This window comes from Triturus cristatus, chromosome 3_2 (assembly GCF_964204655.1).
Source record: "Triturus cristatus chromosome 3_2, aTriCri1.1, whole genome shotgun sequence".
NCBI lineage: Eukaryota > Metazoa > Chordata > Amphibia > Caudata > Salamandridae > Triturus > Triturus cristatus.
This window is the reverse complement of record NC_140584.1, coordinates 821,032,169-821,055,863: the sequence shown is the minus strand read 5'-3', so window position 1 is coordinate 821,055,863 and position 23,695 is coordinate 821,032,169. Positions and strand designations below refer to the sequence as shown.

Genomic DNA, 23,695 nt, shown 5'->3' with positions numbered 1-23,695 from the left:
CCACAAGGATCTTAAGCTTCGCCGGGAAGAACATCATGTATTTGATCCCACGTTGCCGCAGGGCGGCTTTCACCCCTTCGAAGGACCGTCTCTCCTGTTGGACCTTTAGAGTAAAGTCTGGGAAAAACCGGATAGTTGCATTTTCGTATTGTACATCTCCCTGGATCCTTGCGGCCTGTAGGATGGCGTCCTGGTCTCTATAATTCAGGATTTTGGCAATGATCGTTCTGGGAGCGGCTCCCGGTTTTGGTTTCGGGATCAGTGCCCTGTGCGCCCGTTCCACTGTGAAGAGCGAGGATAGTCTTTTAGGCTTAAGGTGATTCAGTATAAGGTCCTCCAGGAAGAGGTCAACACTCGGCCCTTCCAGTCCCTCCGGAACCCCCACCACTCTTATGTTACTGCGTCGGGCCCGTCCTTCTTGGTCCTCGAGTTTCGCCGCCATTTGGCGGTGTTGGTGAGTCAATGCGTTTATTCTCTCCTCCAGTCGTTTCGTGGTCGTCTGGAGGTCAGAGACGTTTGATTCAGTTTCTTTGACCCGCTCTGTTGTTTTCTGCATGCCAGCCCTCATAAGGTTCATTTCAATGGACATCTTGTCCATTTTCGTTTCGAGTGTGGTTCCTAGTCCCGTAATGGCCGCCATGATGGACTGCAACGACGGCTCCGTCTCCCCTGCCCCTCGTCAGACAGTGGGGTCGCTTTAGGGACCGCGTATTTGTCCAGCTTGTTGGACTGAACCGTGGCGCTGTTTTTTGGCCGCATGTTTGTAGTAAGGCCGCCGCCGGGTTGCAGACCACGCCAGCTCCCTCGTGCAGGCTCTTTTGGGCACAAACTCACCGCCGCTCGGTCACCCTCCTCCGCTCCGGCCCGCTCAGTTGGTTCTGGTGTATTGATTGGGGTCGCCACCCCTTCTCTGGGTTCCCCCTCAGCGATCACCGGCTGGGCGCCGACTTGCCTCTCCTTGTTCACGCTGCGCAGTTCCGAATGTGCTCCAGGTCTCCCGGTCCGCCACGTGCCCGTTACCCTCTCCGGCCGCCAGACCAATGCGTCCCTCCGTGGGGGCAGCCCTGGCAGTATCAGCCCAGTCCGAGAGGCCCACCACCTGCGTCCACTCTGTAATCGGACGGAGCCACTCACGTCTCCACAGAGCCCACTTATCGCTGTCACGGTGAAGGCCTTCCGGGCCACCTGGCAGGCCCCGGATGTTTGGTGCCCCCTCACACTGTGGTCCCGCTGCTGTGGATCTGTCCGCTCGGTCCAAAGATGTCTTGTGCGGGCAGAAGTCGGGTACCCCTCCTCTGGTCAGAGTGGGCGCTCTCCCACCAGGTCTCCGCCGCGGTAAACCGGCAGCGGTGTGTATAAAACACTCACTGGCTCCTCCCGTACAGTATAATGTGCCCCTCTGCCTCCAGCACTAGCTTCTCCCCCGCGGACCAATCAGTGCAAGGCCGGGTCCACTCGTGTAACCGGCCGGTCTCCAATTTTTATAGCGGCCTTTGTGTCCAGGGGGTTCCGCAGGAATAGCGGCGCAGCCCCCGCCACCGTCCCGCACGTCCTGAAGTCCCGTAGCAGGTCGGGCCCAGGTCCAATCAGCCGGCTCAGAGCACACCCACTTCACCCGGGCCAGTGACACTGTCTGCCCGCCTCGACAACTGCCACTCGGTACCTCCGCTGCTCCCCAGGGTTCAAACCGCCACTTGCCTGCACACGCGGGTCTCCTCTCTACATGGGCGGCACGCGAGGTCTGCCCCACCTCCAGGTCCGGCTCGTGTGGCGCACCCGTCCCGGTGCCTCAAGCCTGCGGGTTCACCCGGAGAGGCTCCGGTCAAGTCTCCCATGCTCCGCCGGGTATGCTGACACTCTCGGCAGCGCCCGCGGATCTCGACGCTCCTCTTCTCCCCTGTTGGACGCTGGTGGAAGGTCAACGCGCCGCTTCTGCGCTCACACGGCCATGATTGAGCCGCTGCCGGCTCCGCACTTCAATGACTCCTGCAGGCTCCCGTACCGGATTCACCAACTTTTTAAGGGATTGCCCGGCTCTCCGTCGCTTCCGACATCTATTTCTAAGCTCTTTTCCCGTGTGGCCGGATTGTATACGGATTGAACGGGTTTTACGGGCCCTAGCTCCGGCGGAGCTCCGGAGTCAGGCGGCCATTACTGTTGGCGCCAAGCCACGCCCCCTGCCTTTCCACTCTTTCCCCAACTAACCACTGTCTTTCTGCCTGAGTTTTTCTGCTGACACATCACACATCTTTGGCTTTCTGCAACTACCCAAAACTTTGGATTGTACCAACTCTGTCTGAATAGTCTGATCATTGAATCCCTGCCAATATGTGTTGTCCCAAGGTATACTCTTGCCGTTTGAGAGAGTAGGCAATCTGGCATGATTGGTCTGACATCTAAGTACACCCACACTTCATCGTCAGTCCTTTTTGTACAACCCAACTTTATCCAGATTTCCTGTTCCTTTTCCTCAACTTCTTCCTGCAACTGTCTGACCTCATCCCATGTTTCTGAAACTGTGAAAAACATAAGTTGGCAGCTGGTTTCACTTATTTCCACCTTTCTGTTGATTGCCATTGTATTTCTTGCACAGTATTGAGCAATTTGGTCTGCATACCTATTACCCGCCGTCAAATAGTCATTTCCTGACTGATGTGCAGCGCATTTAACAACCGCTACTTCTTTTGGCAATTGTAATACTTCCAACAAATCTTTTACATATTTACTGTTTCTGATAGGAGATCCTGAAGAAGTCAGAAATCCCCTCTGCATCCAGAGCTGGCCAAAATCATGCACAACCCCGAAAACATATTGACTATCCGTAAATATGGTTATTTTCCAATTATTTTCCACTTTTGCATGCCTTTGTTAAGGCCACCAATTCGGCTACTTGTGCAGACTTGTCTCCCGGTAAATAGGATGCTTCATTAACTCTTGATATTTTGCATACAGCATTTGCAGCACTTTTTTTTTTTTTTTATATCTGTTTTTTATTGATTTTACACAACCAATCAAATAAACAACGAAACATGATACAATATCATAAGCATACGTGGCATAATGTCATACAGTCTCAGACAGCATAGTAGAATACACAGTTACGGTGTCGAAGCATCATGTGAGCAATTTTAACCTTAGTAAGTAAATCTCCTGTTGCTAACCAATGCGAGTGCTGCCAGCTTTCGGTCCCTCATCCCGTGCCCAACTACACATTTGCAGCACTTAGCCCTCATTCTTCTATTCTCAGACATGACCCATCCACAAATAATTCATGATCAGATTCCTTCAAAGGTGTTTCTTTTATATCTAGACGGGGCTTAGTACACAATTCAGTCACATCCAAACAATAATGATCAATCTCATCTTTCACTTCCTCACAACATGGATCTGGCAATAATGTGGCAGGATTCATTATTGTACATCTTATCACTGTCACATTTTCTGCTCCCAAAATCACTCTTTCATACTTAGTCAACCGACTAGGAGTGAGGTGTTTGTGTTCGCGTTCTTGTAAAAAGAATTTCAACTGAGTGTGGAACATACACCTTTACGGGGTGGCCCATCACAATTGACTCACTTTGCTCCAGACTCATACAGGTAGCAGCTACTGCTTTTAAGCAGCCAGGTAAGGCTGAAGCCACTGGATCCAAGGTAGCAGAGAAATATGCCACTGGATGTCGGTTGAAAGTGCACAATTTTCTCTCACATCAAAACAGCGCAAATTCTTTTGAATAATCAGGCATGCCCAAAGCAGGGGCCTCACATAGACAGTTTCGCAATTTCACAAATGCTTCCAAACATTCATCATTCCAATCAATCTGGTCGTTCGCTCTTTTCCGAGTCAATTGTATCAATGGTGTTGCTAGCAGGGAGAAGCTATTTATCTACTGCCTACAGTACCCAACCACTCCCAAAAACATTCTCATCTCCATTTGCGTCTGAGGTATTTGCATTTGTTTGATTATTTTTATTCTTTCCGGTATCATTTTTCTAACTCCTCTTTCTATTTTATGCCCTAAATATCTCACTTGTTGACAAAATGGCAATTTTTCTGGAGACACCCTATGTCCTCCTTCGGCCAAATGGTTCAGTAATGCAATTGTGTCAGTGACACAATCTTCTCGCGTCTTTGATGCCACCAATAGGTCATCAATTTACTGAACCAGAACTGATTTCCCGGGCATGACTAATGACTCTAGACACCTTTTCAGTATCTGATTGAAAATTGACGGACTCTCTGTGTACACTTGAGGAACTCGGCACCATACCAAAATACGATCTTCAAACCAGAAGGCGAAGAGATACTGGCTGTCTGGGTGCAACGGAATGGAAAAGAATGCGTGGCACAAATCAATTACTATATACCAACTTGCATTCCAAGGTATTTGATAAAGAATCACTGCTGGATTTGGCACCACTGGGCAACAAGGCACTACAATTTTGTTTCTTATTCGCAGGTCCTGCACTATCCTGCACTTACCACTAGGCTTTTTGAGTCCCATGATTGGAGAATTACAAGGACTACTTCTTATTTATTTCAGAATTCCTTGTTTAATCATTTGATCAATTACTGGAGCAACTCCTGCTTTTACTTCTGGAATCATTTTGTACTGCCATGTATTTGGATAAACTGCACCTTCTTTTACCACTATTTTCACTGGATCTATATTTGCCATTAGTCGTATATCTTTTCCTGAAAAATCCCACACCTCGTGGGTTTGCTGTAGCTCTCAATTCTTCCGGTAATTCACTTTCAGTTACTAATGAAAACATTTCATCCACTTCTGTACCTTGCTTAGCTAACATCATCTTATAGACAACGTCCTCATCAGGTGTTTGAAAAGCAACACCATCAGGCGTACAGTAGATTGTGCAATTAATTTTGCACAATACGTCTCTCCCTAACCAATTTACTGGGCTTGAGTCACAAACTACAAACCGATGCATGTCTTTAAAGTTTCGAATATGTACTTCCATTGGTTTTGTAACTGAGGTTCTAATCTGTTTGTTTGACACTCCTACAACTTGGATAGTTTCTCCTGAGATGAGTAGGTTTGGGATGTCTGCTGTTCTCACAGTAGACCGGGTAGCACCAGTGTCCAATAGAAAAGTGATTTCATTACCTTCAACTTTCCTATCAATAAATGGACATGTCTGATCACAGGGTTATTCTTACCACTTTCTCCATGAAATCCGGTGTTCGCACTGTATTTTTGAATGTTCACATGGTTTGGCATAGGAGGTGGTGGCACCCGATACTGTGGAGTGACTACCTGCTGTTGCTGTTTCACAACCACTTCATTCTGCATCTGCCGATTTAAATTGTGATTTGGCCCGTTATTATTCTGGACATTTTTACACTTGTTCTTCCAATGTCCAAGCTTTCCGCACGCATGACAAGGACATTTCTTCCTTGCTTCCTCTCTATTCATTCGTCCTCGTCCTTTACCACCACTCGACACTTGTTCACTTTGACTCTGGTCTTTAATCTCATTCTCAGTCTAAGAAATTAATTTTGCTTCCTGCTGCTCTGCCAATTTCACTTGTGCCCACATCATTTTCTCCTTCAACTTTCTATGTTTTGCCTCAATGTCGTCATCGCAGTACTTTGCATATTTCACTATTTCGTCTATGGTTTTGCTTTGCCAGCACAACATGTGCTGTTGAATCATCTGACTAATCTCTGGTTTCAGACCATACACAAACCGATACACAAAAGGTCCCATATCCTTGTCTCCAATGTTCTCAAATCCATCTCTCATAGTATGCGTGTACGGATTCTTTTGGCTCTTGAGTTGTTCTTTCTATTTTTACCCAATCAGTCTCTTTAGGAGGAATTTTCCCTTTCAAGAAAGTAATCACCTGGTGATACTACTTCACCTCCTCTGATGGCGCTCCTGTTTTGGAATCCCTTGGCTATTCCTCATTTGACCAATCAATTGTAATCTTACACTCTGTCCACAAATCAGCCGGTACCACAATATCAAATAAACCATCTAAAACCTACAACAAAACCTTTGAAACTTTAACAAACCTTTCCGCCTGTCTGTATCATTCAACTGGTTTCTCTCTCAACCTAGGGAAATCATTCATAAATGACAAAATATCGTTTCTGCTCCAGGGTACATGGACATATCCACCACGAGGAACTTCTCTGCTTCTCTCACTGGAAATGCAGATGACTCTTCTCTCGCTTGTACTTCCTCTTTCTTTCTTATCCACCTAATTCTCCATTTGTCAATGTCTCCCCACTTTCACGAAATATTCATCAACTCTTTTATCTGTAGTCTCTTACCAGAGGCATTTACACTTTCTAAATCCTTTTCAGTAAACTCCACTCGATATGGTTTCTGCAATAATTTTGATTTCCCTATTTCTATTCCAATCTCTGAGGCAACTTCTGTTGATTTCTCATGAAATACTCTTGCTCTTCTGGTTACAAAAGAATAACAAATCCTCATCATTGTAAATGTTCAATCTTTCTGTGCTGACATTACCAGCTATCATTTCCTCCAAATCTACTTTAAATCTGCTGATATCTAAAATCTTTGTTTCGGAGTTTCGTTTTTCTGTACCCTGTGCCCACCTCTCTAAATCTTCAGGAGTGACTGCTGTTGAACCTCCAGTTCCTATAGGAACCAAAGATCCCTTTTCTCTCACATTTCCAGGTAGAACTCTCTTCGGAGTTTCGGCTAAATTTTCCACATTTGGGAGATCGAAATAACTGATTCACTTTCACTGGCCTGATCATCAGTAATTATTACTTCTTTTCTGGGATTACTTAACGGAATTGTCACAGCTTGAGGTTTCTGACCAATCTTTTTATCTCCATATAATGGGATTACAGGACCAATAGTCATTGGTACTGTCAAGGCTTCAGCATTTAAATTCAATTGGCTTATTTTCTGAACTAATTCTTCCCTAGTTTTATTTAATGCTTCTCTCTCATTATCCTGCAACTCCCTATTAACTGACACATCATGTACAATTTGTGGGGTTAAAGGCATTCCTAGCATCGGTGCACTTGGGGTGACTCTACTAGATTCTTCTTGGTACGGTGGAGGGTTTTTAATTAAAATATCCTGCAATAATTAATCATCGGATTCTCCATATCCTGTCGTACTCATGTATTCTATTTTTTCTTTACACTTGCCTCCTGACTGTTCTTTAGCCATTAATACTGGATATACACCCTCTGTCACCACAGCTCTTCACCAACGCTTCATTTGATCTCCACTTGACTCATACGGATGTCTAGGCAAAAATCCTCTAAATCTCCGACCACTTCTGAATTTTTTTCACGATCAAAAGCCTTCATCTCCCATTCTTCCAAAGCTTCATACTGTGTCATTCTAGGATTTGGTTCTAACATATTCATACTATCTCTCAAATTCTGAAGTCTCTTTAAATTAAAAGTACCATGATCCGGAAAAGCCAAAACACCATCGCCTTTTGTATATTCCACCCAATTTTCCAACCATACACATGTGTGATATCCTTTCTCCATCATCATAAATGAAGCAGGCGTCTTGGGTGGCGGAACAGAAATTCCCTCTCTAGGCAACACAGGCTTGTCTTTCTTAAAGAAATTTTTAATTTTCTTCATTAACGTAATTTTCTTTCGTCTTCCGAACATTTCAGAAGGACGATATAGGAAAGAGTCTTCCATATATCTTCTAGCTCTATTACCTATGTCTCGTCCTATATCAGCACGACTCACACCCGCAGTCAAATCAGGACTCAACATACAATTCTTTTTCCTTTTCCACCAATCCTAGTGCGGATTCTAGCTATCAACCAATCAGATTCAGGCTTGCACTCGTGATGTGACCAATGTCAGCGCGGCCTTTTGTGATGTCAGTATTGCTCCTCACTACTGAACCTCCCTTTACAATTTGCTTCCAGCTTACGCCCGCTGTCTCCACCAATCCCAGCGCGGCTCTTTGTGACATCAGTATCCCTTCACAAGGTAATACGATAGATATTTATTTAGAAAAGTAAAAGAAATAAGTTGTTAGTAACGACATAAAACATTTGCTACTCTGTCTATTCCACTAATCAAATAATAGATTTCGACTTACTCTTGAGTTTCAGAATTACTCTTCTTCTGCTGCGAGTAAAACCCCTGTTTACCCTTCATTCACGCTCGGGAGAACCTGTTACTTTTTCAGTGTCACCCGTATTGGGAAATAAGACCAAAGTTTCACCAGCGAACCCCTTTTGCTATCATTCGTACTCTACTTTTACACGATATAATCAATATTTATCACCAAACTAGTCAATAATAACCATAACTCTGCTACCAGAAAACTGATCCAGCGGTGTACCAACAACAGATACTCTACTATCATATACTCACCTGGCGAGAGTAAATAACTGTGACTTGGTGTTGCGATACGCTACATGTTCCGCATTAGTCAGATTACCTGTGACCAAGGGCGAGGATGCCCGAAACGCGTAAGGATTTGAACTCTGGCAAAGAAATCTCTGTGTGCCTGTCGTTGTTAAGCAGGGCTGCCTGCAGGAATAAAGTATTACAGAACGTGAGTGGCCTCCAAATCTGGTGCTCTTCTTGGTGATATATATCCATAAGAAACCTGCTCCGCGTTGAGGGCCACACACGTCTTGTAAGTTTAATGTATGTATGTATGTATGTATTTATTTCTTGTTAAGCGCAGCTGTCACCCAAAGGGTATCCTGGCGCTGAGACCCTATTAAACCATCGGAAGGAATATTTTACATTGCTCTTGGGAACAGATAGGTCTTAAGATCCCTTTTAAAGGAGAGCAGATCTTGACTACCCCTCAGCGCCAGAGGAAGGGAGTTCCATAGTGAGGCGGCCATATAGCTAAAAGCACGGCCACCTATCCTTGCTCTAGTGATCCTTGGAATCCGCACCAGGAACGCCGATGAAGATCTCAGAGGTCGGGCAGCTTGATACCATGAAAACAGACCCTGGAGTGGAATTGGTCCGAGTCCATGCAACGCTCTAAATACAAGACATGACGCCTTAAAAGCGATCCTCTGCTGTACCGGCAACCAATGTAGATCAGCTAAAGCTGCAGAAGAAGAAGCAGAGCGTGGTCGCGACAAGGCCAGTTTCGCAGCCATGTTCTGGATCCTCTGCAACTTAAGGATCAATTTTTTAGGAGCTCCTAGAAGTAGTGCGTTGCAGTAGTCTAACCTACTGAGTATGATACTACGCACTACCTCTGCTCTGACACCTGGGGGGAGTATTGGCAAAATATTGCGCAGGGCACGAAGCAGGCCCATGCAGGTCGCTGCGGTCTTATTTACTGAAACATCCAGCTGTAGGTCAGGTTCAGACACCACTCCTAAGTTACGAGCCGATTTAGCTCCTTCCACAGAACCCGTAATAGAAGGTGGCCAGAAGTCGTCAGGTAACGCACGAGGGAGGCGATCAGGAGAGCAATGGAGAACCTCAGTTTTTGACCCATTGAACTGGAGTGAGTTAGCTCGCAGCCATTCGGCTGTGGCCGACATACAGTGATGAAAAGTGTCTTTCGAGACCGACTCACTACCCTCAAATGAAAAAATCAGTTGAGTGTCATCGGCATAATTGATGACTGATATGCCGATGACTTAATAAGTTCTATAAGGGGTCGGAGATATAGATTAAACAGGATCGGACTAATCGCCGACCCTTGAGGAACACCCTGGTTCACCTGTCGAGTGGCTGATCGAAATGGTGGTAAAGCCACAGCTTGCTGTCTGTCACTGAGATAAGACGTTAACCAGCTTAGGGCTAGATTGGTTACTCCCACACTTTGGAGACGCTCCAAGAGAACCACATGGTCAACCGTGTCGAACGCGGCCGACATGTCGAGCAGCACTAGAAAGGCTGACCTGCCCCTGTCGACACGCGTTCGTAGATCATCTAACACGGTAACCAATGCGGTCTCAGTACCGTGGGCCGGTCTAAAGCCAAATTGAGCTGTATCTAGGCAAGAGTTTGTTTCCAGAAAGTTGGACAAGGCTCTTGTGACCCATCTCTCAAGGACCTTTATCACAAAAGGTAAAAGCGAGATGGGCCTATAGTTGGCCGGGCATGATGGATCTAAAGAAGCCTTCTTTAATAGTGGAGTTACTATTGCCACCTTCCAACTATCTGGGACTGTCGCCGTCGTCAGTGACTGACAGCAAATGGAGTAGAGTGGAGGAAACAGCTCATCTTGAAATGCCTTCCAGATCTTATGAGGCATTGGATCAAGTGGTGAGCCCGAGGACACTCCATTGGCCAAGACACCAAATTCTTCTGGTGAAGGAATGGGAAAGCAAGGCAAATAAAAAGTATCTACCCTGTTGCTATCCCGAAGAGGCGCCGAGTGGCAGAGGGATTCCAGGGATGGAGGTAGCGGCGACGCCAACTGTCCGGGCACGGAGAGTCCACTCAAAATGGTCCTAATTTTCTCCTCAAATGCAGCGGCCAGAGAATCACACAAATCTTGAGAAGTCGGAATAGCTGGAACTGTACAAGATGGATTAGATAAGTTGTTAACCAACTTGAATAGGGTTTGCGATTTATTTGTGGCCTTACCCAAGGTATCTTCTAAGAACTTTGCTTTAGCACTTCTTAGTTGAGTCTTATATACCTGTAGGGCCGCTTTATACGCTGCCCTGTCCGACTCCTTATATCCTCTCCTCCAAGTACGCTCAGCCTGTTTGCAGCGGATCTTATGCTGTCTGAGATCGTCATTAAACCAGGCGTTAGTCACTCTAGGTCTATCCCTCACCCTCCGCAGAGGGACCAGTTCGTCTAGGGATGTCAAAATTTGCTGACAAAGGGCAGTATAACTCTTATCTACACTATCCTCCACCTGGAAACCCCTAGGCAATAGAGTAGGGCGAATTGGCTCTCTAAGAAGACGAGCCCATTGGCGATTAAGTTTAAAGCCACTTGAGTTAGTTGATTTTAACGGACCAGGCAAAACAATGGACATATTAATCAAAGAGTGATCTGTCCAGCCCTGCTCCAAGATCTTTCACTACCATCAAATCCTTCTCGGCGAAGATCAGATCTAACATGTGTCCCTTAACATGCGTAGGTGATAAAACCAGCTGTGTGAGTTGAATGTTACTACACGATTGGCAGAGCTCTCTGTAGGCCAGATCTTGAGGGCCAGAAGGCCAGAGGTTAAAATCTCCCAATATTAGAAATTTAGCTTGGGAGTTTGAAAGATCGTAAATCAAATCAAGCAATGACTGAAGAGAGGTTGTGGTCGAGGAGGGAGGTCTATAACATAACAGCCCTGCGATCAAGGTGCCGCCCTGGGCCATGATAGAAAAGCCCATGAGCTCGAACCGTACCACTTCCTTTACTGCTAATTCCACAAGGGAGATCGAGTCTTTAAAAATATAACCTACTCCACCTCCCCTGCCAGAGGCTCGAGGAGTGTGTCTAATAAGATAGCCCGGTGGGCAAGCCCAACCGAGTTCCGGCCCACAGTCCGCCGTAGTCCATGTTTCAGTCACGAATAGTATATCCAGGTGTGAGGACTCTAATAAAAGGGCTATCTCCGCATGATGTTTCACGAGAGAGCGAACATTCAGTAGGCCACAAGAGATTTTTATAGGATGAGGGACATGGTCGATGTTGAACATCGTCCTCCGTACGGTACAGTGAGTTATTACAATCCTCATGGTTATCAGCCAAGTGAGTGGCCAAAGGCGCCCCTGACGCGCCCGGGACGCGAACGGGCGCAAACGGGCTTACCTCTGGCGCGACCGCTGCGCGCCTGCTCACCCATACCTATTTATAATATTACGCCGCGCGGGCTTCCGGCTGCTAGAGCCTCTAGCCCCAACCAAGATGGCGCTACGAGTGTCCCAAGCTTCAGCACCCACCCAAGATGGCGGACGAAGCACCACGACCCCACTGACTAAATCCCGCAAAGTGCGAGTGAGGGTACGATTTATGATGCAGGTAAGCCTAATCTAAAACCCCTGCTTACTGTCCCAACAGATGCCAGATGCAATAGCAAATACAGCGAAGAGCAGCAGCAGCGCGATTCCATGCAGCGCAGTTTAAAAAGTATGCCCAAAAGTATACCAATACTAAAATGCTGTCCAGCAATACACGCGATGGTAAAAAGTCTGATTAAAAAAGTTTAATCCATTTATTGACAGACAAAAAGGTTCGCAGACCGTGTCCTTTAAAAGCATTTCTTCAGCAAGCCTCAGTTGTTTCCAAACATGTTTCGGGCATAGATCGCCCTTGATCACTGGCGTCGGCTTGAGTGATTAGCATCAACAGTTCCAGCCGCACCTGCGCCATATTAAATACTCGCCCCACTGGGCTCGAGCACGCTGTGCATTCTTCTAGACATAGTTTCTACTTAATGTTCCTTCAATAGTAGATGCTGCCAATCAACTTTAACTGTAATTTTTACCACAGTGGGATGCCTTGCAGAACATTGGTGCTCACCTTTTAACTTATTGTCCCATCAACTGGCAACTCGACGTACCAATCGCGCTTCATGTTTTTCGCGCTAAGGACCTGCACTTCAGCAGCAGGGCCCTCGCGATCCGAGCCAGACCACTAATAAATCCATAACAAACCTGCTCCGCGTTGAGGGCCACACACGTCCTGTAAGTTTAATCCATTTATTGACAGACAAAAAGGTTCGCAGACGGTGTCCTTTAAAAGCATTTCTTCAGCAAGCCTCAGTTGTTTCCAAACTGGCATAGATTCGCCCTTGATCACTGGCGTCGGCTTTTGGAGTAAACCGCTGGTTTGTCAAAGTATGTATATATATTATCTACTGGCGGTCGCCAGTAGATAGTTATAGTTAGGACCGTGTTTCCATAGGAAATCTCAAAATTCAATTTTGAATAACTTTGGCGCCGGTTGACAAATCCTCGCAAAATTTTCAAAACTAATGGGGCGCTCCGCTCAGCTCCTACCCTGAAAGTCTCGGGGTGATTCGTCAAGCGGGGGCTGAGAAAAAAGGGGGGTCCCAAAACGCGTTTTCCCCATGCATTTTCCCATAGGACCTTTTAGTCGAAGGTACAGCCCGAACGGCTGAACAGAATTACTTGAAATTTGGCAAAGAGGTAGTCCTCAGGTCAGGCATGTGCCTTTTGCATATATGGTGTCAATCTGTTCAGTAGTTCCTGAGAAAAATGCATTTAAAAGTACATAAATATCTGTAAGCGCGCACCGTGCGCACACCCTAACGTGCGCGAGCGCAATTCTGATTGGTGGTTACATGTCAGTCAACATTCGAATCGGTTGAAATCAGGAAGTGTCGGCCGCCATTTTGTGTGTTTGGTGTGTGACAGTGAAAAAGAAAGGTGGAGAACGTGAAAAGGGGGCAGGGTAGAGGGTTCCTGACCCTCTAGCATTTGTCAGGGGGTCCCTGAAGGACCCCGAAGGGTGAAAAAAACATTTTATTTTTTTTTCAAAAATTCGCAGGGTGCGCGCACAGTGCGCGCACGGTGAAAAACCTTAAACATTTTAAACGAGCCATTCCATATTACAGGATACAGTCAATCTATAACTATATACGTAGGTAGTTTATTGTAAAATAAATATATAAAAAATATAATACATACATAACTTAGCATTTAAAAAACCTTACAAATTCACTTAAAAAACCATAGGTTTCACACACGTTCTAATTAGGAATTAGCATTTAAAAAACCTTGCAAATTCACTTAAAAAACCATAGGTTTCACACATGTTATAGTTAGCTGGACATTTCGCTCGTAAAAAAACAATGAAATTCCCACGTTATAGTTAGTTCAGATAACTATAACTCGCGCGACAGCCACTCTATCACAAGGATGATGTCATCAGTGATGTCATGAGTGATGCCACTGACCATGTCATGAGTTATGTAATATGTGATGTCATGAGCAGTGGATTGCGGGCGCGCGAGTTATGATTGAAAGTGATTGAAGTGGAGAAGTGTGGCTCAATGATTAGAGCGGCAGACCCTGATGCAGAGGTCTAGCCCGGGACCAGGGTTCAATTCCCCGCCTGGGCGGGTCTTGGGCTCAAAAAATTCCACGGACCTGATAATTCTCGCCACGGTGCCATTCCAATCATGGAGTCCCACTCTGCAACTCTGGGCAATAGCTTGCTTAATCTCCACAACGGCCCCCACAACGCTAAGGATGCCTGGCCTCCACCTTGGGGGTGCCCAGGAGTGGACGCCTCACAGGGAAAGCCAGGATGGGTTCCACAGCGGTATTCGTACAAGCGCCTTGAGACCCTTGCGGGTGAGTAGTGCGCTATACAAGTATCAAATTTACATTTTTTTTTTTTTTTACAAATAAACATATGTAACGCTGGGGAGCTCATGAAGTGTGGATAACTGTTGTAGAGCAGGGAGCTAACTAAGGCTTCTGAGCTCGTGCACGCTAGGGAGCTCGTAAAGGGTGGGCAACTACTGTAGACCAGGGAGCTAACGAAGGCTTCTGAGCTGGTGCACGCTGGAAACCTCATGAAGGGTGGGCAACTACTGTAGACCAGGGAGGTAACTAAGGCTTCTGCGCTGGTGCACGCTGGGAAGCTCATGAAGGGTGGGCAACTGCTGTAGACCATGGAGCTAACAAAGGCTTCTGACCTGGTGCACACTGAGGAGCTCATGAAGGGTGGGCAACTACTGTAGACCAGGGAGCTAACTAAGGCTTCTGAGCTGGTGCACGCTGGGAAGCTCATGAAGGGTGGGAACTGCTGTAGACCATGGAGCTAACAAAGGCTTCTGAGCTGGTGCACGCTGGGGAGCTCATGAAGGGTGGGCAACTACTGTAGACCAGGGACCTAACAAAGGCTTCTGAGCTGGTGCACGCTGGGAACCTCATGAAGGGTGGGCAACTACTGTAGACCAGGGAGCTAACGAAGGCTTCTGAGCCGGTGCACGCTGGGAAGCTCATGAAGGGTGGGCAACTACTGTAGACCAGGGAGCTAACTAAGGCTTCTGCGCTGGTGCTCGCTGGGAAGCTCATGAAGGGTGGGCAACTACTGTAGACCAGGGAGCTACCGAAGGCTTCTGACCTGGTGCACACTGAGGAGCTCATGAAGGGTGGGCAACTACTGTAGACCAGGGAGCTAACGAAGGCTTCTGAGCTGGTGCACGCAGGGGAGCTCATAAAGGGTGGGTAACTGCTGTAGACTGGAGAAGTAATGAAGGTTTCACAGCTGGTGCATGTTGGGGAGTTCATAAAGGGTGGGGCACCTGTGAGGTTAGGAGGAACTCGTGAACGGTTCAGAGGTACCGCAACCCAGAGAGCTAAGGAAGGCTCCGGAGCAAGTGGGAGAGGTGTGGACCGTCAGCTAGACTTCCGACTTTGGTGCTGGAAACCAAGGTTCGAGCCTCTGGGTCGCGTCCACATGCTGTGATTCTGGGCAAATGACCTAATCTCCCCGTGCCTGAATATGTCCTTGTGTAACGTAACCGGTGCTCATGTAAAGCGCTCCAATACCTTTGGGTCGAGTTCACGCTATATAAATCTGCGTTTAAAAAAAAAAAAAAAAAAGTGCTCGCAGCCCACACAGCTAGTGTTGTCGCATGCATCACCCATGACACCCCTTAAACAAACTCTTACCTTGGTGTGCCGAATCTGCAGGTTGGTCGTGGGAAGGGCAGCAGGTACAGTTATGCCGTCCGGCTCAGTCCCGGCCTTTAGCATGGGCGAGCTGGGCCCAGGGCGCTGCCCTTCAGAGGGGCACAGGAGCTGCCTGCCATATTCTCCCTTCGGACTAGCTCCAAAAAACAAAGTGTGTTTAAACACTTTTTAGGAAGACTGCGGGTACTCGTGTCCTCGTTTGAGTTGCTTCTCATGAAGCCCTTGACCTTCTCCTCCTCCGCTTACCCTCCAAAGTTTTTAATACACAGATAATTAGACGAGTGTGAGAGAGCCCCACACTCACTGCCCCTGCTCTTCCCACAGCCCCACACTCGTCACCTCTGCTCATCCCCCAGTCCCACACTCGTCACCTCTGCTCACCCCCCAGCCCCACACTCACCACCTCTGCTCATCCCCCAGCCCCACACTCACTGCCTCTGCTCATCCCCCAGTCCCAAACTCTCCGCCTCTGCTTTTCCCCACCGCAGGGTTGGACTGGCCTACAGGGCAATCAAGCAATGCCTGGTAGGCTGGTCTTACAACCTTTTTTTTTTTTGGCTGTTTGTGGGACGGTTTTATGATCTCAACTAAGATGAGTGCATCCTTCAAAATTACAAGGATTCCTTCGATATGGTCTGCTGGGCCGGTTTTCACTGTTGATTTCACTGATATTAAAACCAACATTGACTTCAGTAAGCTCTAATCCATACAGTCTTCCATAACTTGCAAAAGACTTATGTCCTTACAAGTTCAAAACGGCCGTAATTTTCACAGGACACTTTTTTAGTTATCAAATTCACTAATGAGGCCCTTTTTAGGTCTCACCTGAGCCAGCGCGCTTGCGCCGCACTGCAAGGCATTTTGTAAGGGCTTTTAAATTCCAAACACACGCTTGTGCTTGGAATTTATCACTTGCTATTGGGCTTTGCATGCTGTCTTTCTAAGAAAGATAGCATGCAATTGGTCCAAGGGGGGTGCATGGCCCACCTTTTCTGGTCTGTGGCCTAGGGTCCCCGGGAGCGAGCATGAGCGCCATATGTTTCCAATTATCGTGCTCGCGTTAATTGGAAACATACGGGCAAATGCGGCGCTTTCACTTTTGCCAAAGTGGGCACAAGCGTGCTCGTGCGCACCACTTCCGGTCTTGTCTTGTTAATAAGACTTCGCGGTCTGCCCGCGTCACGTGACTTTTGCAGGTATGTAAGCTTTCATCCATCAGCGGACCGTGGACTATGGCGACTCCCAGGTGTAGTTTTTGCACTTTGCTTTGCAGAAATACCCACGTGTTCTGGCAGTGGTATGCATTTAATTGATTTCGGAAGAAGTTAGTGAGGTACTCTCCCTAGACTCTACCGGTGGCAGGTTGCGTGCACACATCTTTGCTTTGCACAAGCTGCTATCTTTCCCGTGACCCGTACCGCAGTTTCCCTTCTCAAGACTCGCGTACACAAATCTTGGTGCCCAGGAAACTCCTTTCGGCTGGCAAATGATCTACTATCCCACCCATGATGGCCCTCTTGCCTTTCGCCCCCAGACAGCTTCCTTGGTTATTTTACGGGGTGGAGTTGAGATTTTTATTCCATACATTGATTAAACTTGTGACATTTTCCGAGAGTGGAGCAAATAAATAGGCAGGCTGGTTATAACGAATGCACTTTAGGGAAACCCAGAGAAAATGTTGTAAACAGCTCTGGGCTTTTTGCCTCAGACTGGGTGAAACTGCCTAGCCCTAGTCTTATTGGCTGCCTCCTTTCTAAGCCGTCAACCCATTGTGATTTCTCCTTAATCTTAAGTACTTTTTCTATGCCATTGGTTGCTTTCTGTTTCCACCACCCTTCCTTTATTTTTTTACATCCCCCATTTTGTCTCTGTACCTTGAATTTCGCTTTTTCCTGACACATCATTGTATTTAATACTCAAAATGTGTCTACCTCATCACTGTTTATACTGTGACAAACGTGTTGAGGCCCCAATCCACAAATATTAACTGCAGTGTTAGTGGCCCAAATTATTACGTGCTATAGTATTATCTTGGGTGCATTTTGTATTGCACCTTCTGCACTATGCAAGACTGATGAAATTCACACCGTTCAGGGGTTAACATCATAGAGTGGATTCTGATGCTGCCTAAGATGATTTCTAATGGCTATTGAGTTTTGGTCATATTCTCTGTTTGCATCCTTTAAGCTGTGTGCATACCATTTGGGTGTTTGAGGGCCGCAGGTTCTTGACAGTTGTTTTGTATTCTCTAGGTTGACACACATACCCATATTCCTGTGGATAAAAATGAGTGAACCTGTGTGTCGGTCTGTGTGGTATTTTTTCTTCCGGAGTACTGCGGAGTACCACGATTGCCAACCATATGGCATATCTGGGCATGCTGGCTGTGTGTACAGTGTATTGCTCGTTAGTGTGTAGCATATCATGGTGGAACCTACCATTATGAGCACAGTGCCTGTGATAAATGTTTCTTCACATTGGACTTTGGGTTAGCAGCTAAGAACCGACTCTGATACATTTGCTGAAATGTAAAACATATATGGGTTCTCAATCCAGTGAGCTATGGAAAAGAGCCAAAGGAGCATCTGTTAAACCAAGACACATACCTGAAGGTCACAAATACTGATGTGTTTGTTGGAGTGCGCAAGCACTGTTTTGTAACAATTTAAACTATCTACTTTTACGATTGCTATTTACAGAATTTCTTTCTAAAATACTGTTGGCGTTTTCAACATAATTTCAAACCCCTATCCAGGACGTCACCAGGGCAAGGACCATTACATCTGTCTGTCCTGTCACTATCCAAGTGGAAGCAGGTACCTAGTAGGTATATGCAAAGAGTTTTGTTTAACAGCGAAATGTATATTTTTGCTATGCAATAACTGTACGTGCACTTCACATCTGTAAACTATGGCACAATAGTAATGTAAGTGTGGGTTGATGAGGTTAGCATTTTGACTTAAATATTAGAACTTCTGACACAAATGGCATAGTAAACCTTGCTGACTGCGGTCAGTTATATATAATGTCATCTTCGTTTCTATAAAGGTAACACAAATGCTTAACACTTTGTATTATAACTTTTCAACTTAACGCACAGTAGTCACAATGCTCTACAACGTAGCCAAAAATTCTGCCTAAACACATAAGGTCCCAAAAGCGAGACCTATTGACTATGCCAATGCTTGTTTTTTAGTGACTGGGCCTATTTCATGTCCCAGTCCGACCCAGTCCCAACCCCACAATCACCTCCTCTGCTCTCCCGTCCGCAGTGCTTAATTTGTCAAAGAGTAGGCTTCGGGTCCCAAAGTTTGCTCAGAAGCCCGCGGTGGGCGCTCTCCAAAGTCCCAGTATAAATGTCACGGTATGGTTGGTAACGTTGGCATAAAAATTGTCACTGCTTGAATGTCACCCTCATGACATGAATTGAGTCTGCATCTGTGTGGGGGTGAGACGGATTATGGTGCCGGAGCACACGCTGGGGAATTGCTTGCCACAGGAAGATGTATGCAGGCAGTTTTATTGTTTTAAATTAGATGTTTAACTGTGCACAAAAGGTAAAAAAATGTTAAACAACATGTGAGTTTTTGCAGGGCTTTCACCACTCGCTTCTGGGGCAAAACCTATGACAAGCAACCATGTGAAGCAACACTGATTTAAAGGCTGAAGTTAACACTATGCAAGTCAATAAGAAAAGTGTGCCATCTACACGTGGTTTAGCTATGTAATGCTTACATCTAAAATACAAGTTGTAGCACACTTAATTAAAACAAGGCTAACCTTATCTGAAGACCTATGTGACCAGCACGGATGCAGCCAATTTAGACATTGACAAACCTATGCAATTTACAAGTCTCCTCGTTCTAACTTTAGTTTAGTTTAGAAAAGGATAGGAAAGGGTGTCTCTGAGGCTTCTTGTTGGGGCGGTACACGCCTGCAATAGCCACAACCACTGATGATGTAGTACGAACTATCGGCTACTCATGTCTCTAGTGCTGACCGGTAGAGTGCTTAAACCACAAACACCGGGCCAGAGACTACACTGGGCCAGAGACACTCTAACATAGAGCAATTCCAGGTCGGGGAATCCCAGATAAAGGACAGAAGGTTAAGCAAGTATAAAGCAAGAGAAACAAGGCGAGGAGCGGATAGATCTCTCCCAGCCACAAGGAGGCATCAATCAAGTAAATAGGACACCAGTGCTATCAGAACAAAGCTCAGCTCACACCTCCAACAACCACAAGAGTTGTGAATGCCACACGACACAGTCTGTATCACGCACCCACATGGATCATTGGAAGAGACCAAGACACTTTACCTACACAGCGATCATTCAAAACCACACAAATGACTGCCAGGGCTGCAGCACCCGAACACCCCTCTCCGAAAACCAGGACACAGTAAATAGTGACACAGGTGAGGTCAGATTAGAAGGCAACTACAACCACCTCTCCCACTGAGCACCGCTATTGGGAAGTCTATCACTCTTACACCCACACTTACATGGGCCAACGAAAGGTATCTGATACTCTGTATCAGGATCCACAGAAACTCTATTCTATTCTGCAGTTCTTATAGAGCGCATGGCTACCCAGAGGCCTCCCAGCGCTAGAAGATGCACTCACCAGCCAGCTGACCAAACAGGCTACAAAGGGAACAGCCAGGTTTTCACGGCCCTGCGAAAGGACAACTCATTAGACAGCTGGTGTAGCTCAAGGGAAGAGAATTCCAGAGAGTGGAGGTCTGATCAGAGAAGGACCGGCCTCCCCAACAGGGATCCCACACCCCCCAATCAGGTGAACCTACAATTTCCGACCTCCTTCAGCACGAGAACGAACGTAGTGTCAAGAGGATAAATGTTGCCCAGCATAAAAATCCCAAAACATAACATTAATTTGAACCGTTTTATAAGGGGTTACATGAAGAAACTAGAACATCCGTGGTCATGTTCATTAACCTCCTAAGCTATCTCTGTGTTTAGTGTTAGTGTTTATAAGTAGGAATAGTAGGGTATTTATCCATCAGACCCCATTAAACTACTCCACCTAAAAACTACTTTCTTTATAGAATGCTTTACTGAGCTAGGTAGGGAAAAAAACATGTAGCGACTTACACTCCATTGTGAGCTCATGGTAATAGAATAGAAGCTACATAACACATTTTGATCTTAGTCACGGCTCGCTTCTGCAAATTTGCCATTTTGTACCATTGTAAATCAAAGGTGTTATTTTCCATGTGGTGGCGCTCATTTTATCGAGTTAAGGATCCGAGGCAGAAATAAAATTTGACAAGATTTGAAAATGTGAACCTTTGTTACTCAAAGATCTCTGCTGTGAGTGCTTAATTCTCTGACCTACCTAATTGACTTGTAGTTTTTAAACTTGCATAAAAGCACATAGCATCTGACGCCCAATTCATTTTTAACATTTTCATTAAAACAGTACTATGACACTAAATAATTGTAGAACAGTAATTGGATGTCAAACTAGATGTACAGAAAAATGTGATTAAAGAAAAAAAAATGAATTTTACTAATTTTTATCTCTTAACAAAAGAACAACAATGTTCAAGGTGAAGGTCAACCAGCAATGATTTTGAAACTCGTGTTGTCAAGCCAAGGAAAGTATATTACGTGTTATATCTGACTTGAGACCGCCAAATCCAAAAAGAGAAAAAGAGCCACTCTCAGCCCATACACCCACCCAAAACATACGAGTTGTTAATAGAGATATTGATAGCTTCAAAACAGCATTAAAAGGAATGAAAGCAATCTTAAACTGCAATTTAAAATCCCATTTGCTGGGGTGTGAAGGATTATTTAGTCAAACGTTCCTTGCTTTCTGTACTACTCTGCATTTAATTTCTTCCTCTTTTTGTGTTGCTGTGAAAATCAATAAAGATAATTCAAAAAAGTGTTTTTCCTGCCTTATCAACTCCATCTCTTACAGTTAGTATTCTGTGGTAAAAAGTAACCATACCAATTAATATTTCTTTAATCTAAAAAAATCTGTGGGTAAGTTACTAATCCTCCTGGTTGTACTGGATCTTCCTTTGTTTTATTGGAGTAGTCAGTACCCTGCTGGAACAACTTCAAACGAATCCCTTAATCTGACTTTCACGACCTTTTATCCTCCATGAAAACCACTTCCCATTAGAATCATCTTCTACTTGCCTTTTCATTCTACCCCATTTCCTCCTCGAGTTTCTTTCTACCAAATGGAATCTTTCTCTTACTGTACAAGCAGATCAGGTTCAAACACTACTAAATATAACTTTCCGTGACTCCACCAATGTGGCCGGTCTCGGCTCCTATATTGACTTACTGTTTCCTGGGAAGCATAGGTTTGCTTGGACATTACCACCGGTCTGGCTTCTGCTCGGGCCATGGTCCAGATGCAAACATGATAAAGGGCGCTGATGATTCCACACACATGCTGCATGATTCAGAGATTTGTTGGCACGCGCTTCTGGACCATGACACAGCCGACCAGAGGATGAGCCTACCTTTTATATCGCTGTTCGGTATTTGCATGCTCTGGGCTTAGGTCCTTTTCATCTTTCTTGCCTCATTCTTTCTGGGTTGAGCCAGTTCCCACGATTTGTTTACCATCTATAGATGTCTAACTCTGTTAAATATGTTTTTAATCATTATAAAAACATTTTATCAGACTAATCTTGCCTACCTATTGAGATAATTGTTTTGTATTTCTCTCTTCTGCGTGCCAAAGTAAGTAAGTTTTATTTTATTTTCCATATACCCCTAATGCACAAGGACTTATCTCATTTAAAGAGTTGCACATTTAAGTTTCAATTTCTCTACACTGGCTGTTATCACCCAGACAGCTAGTCCTTTTGAAAACCAATGTACCATTTACCTTTGTAAACTTGAAGTTTGTACGTGGGTTATGTCACCTCATGCCAAAACTCCCCCAAAGGGCATGGAGCCTGCTTTTCACAAAAAGTGTTCCTATTTAAATAGTTATTTCAGTCACCTACCTAGTCTGTGGGTTTTACATGGTGCTGTTCTTTGTGGCTGTTTTGTGTTAGAAAGGGTAGATTACAGTAACCTCACAGTGTGTACACATAAGTAACAAGAGGAGATGCAGTAAACCAGTTAAAACATAGCTGTGGTATGTCCATTGAGATGAGACCGTTTATTACAAAAAAAATAGGTACATGTTTTTTTTCATTGGGGGAATTGCCTATGTTTCAAACATTTTTACCTAGGGGTGGAAAAGAGAGTATTATTAAAATAGAGTTTCTGTGCTTCTATACAATACAGAATCAATAATTGTTGCTGAACTCTGCTCAATGGCATTACTTTTTTTAAAGATCCTATTTGCATTGTAAAGTATTGTGATCCATTACATGTTCATAATCCTGCCTGCTAAAATGTCATAATAATTTGTTAACCGTGCAACTGAATGGGCCCTGTTTTTCACCTTTAAAAACATTTTATGCCACATAATATACCTCTTTTTGGGATGTATGTCAGAATATCAAAGGAAAAGAAATCTGTATACAAAAATGTGACCTAAATATCGACCACAAAAATATTATTAAGGTACATTTATATAGAGAGCTGTAGCTGTTATATATTTTTTACCCAAAAAAATAAAGGTTACATGTATGTTATAGTTAGGCTCAAATTTCACTTGTACAAAATCATAGAAATTCAGCAGTTATAGTTACCTGAGCTAACTAGGTCTTACGCCCCCACAATGCACTGTTTATGACCTCATATATTACATCACTCATGAAATGGTCAGTGACATCACTGATGACCTCGTAAATGACATCACTGATTTGACTGGGTCTGTGAGTGGGTGTGGGAGTGTCTGGGCTGTTCTGTGAGTGAGTGCATGAGTGCCTAACTGGGGTCTGCTTGTTCTCTGCTTATTTTCGGCCTCTGTTCTGTTCACTTCTGATCTTTATTTTGCCTCTTTCTCAGAGGCGAATGGTGACATTTGAAAGTCGTGGGGCGTAAAATGATTGTCATACTGCACTGTAGCGAGCGAGCTTAGCGAGCGAGCCTGAACAATTGACGGAGGACCCCCCCCCCCGAGGAAATTTTTAAAAAAGAGTGGAAAAAAGAAGCATT

At 45.2% G+C, this 23,695-nt stretch overlaps 1 protein-coding gene across 6 annotated transcripts in view; it reads left to right on the top strand.

Moving 5' to 3' along the window:
* The window catches only part of CASP10 (caspase 10), a 204,201-nt gene that overhangs the window by 63,425 nt on the left and 117,081 nt on the right, over positions 1-23,695 (top strand). For 2 of the 6 annotated variants that reach the window (XM_085649009.1, XM_085649011.1), the window contains one exon: positions 2,739-2,821. The exons of 3 other annotated variants lie outside the window; for them this stretch is intronic. The gene's annotated coding sequence lies outside the window, so the exon portion shown is untranslated. Of the gene's footprint in view, positions 1-2,738; positions 2,831-23,695 lie in introns of all 6 variants that reach the window. One more of the 6 variants, XM_085649012.1, reaches the window with a different exon arrangement.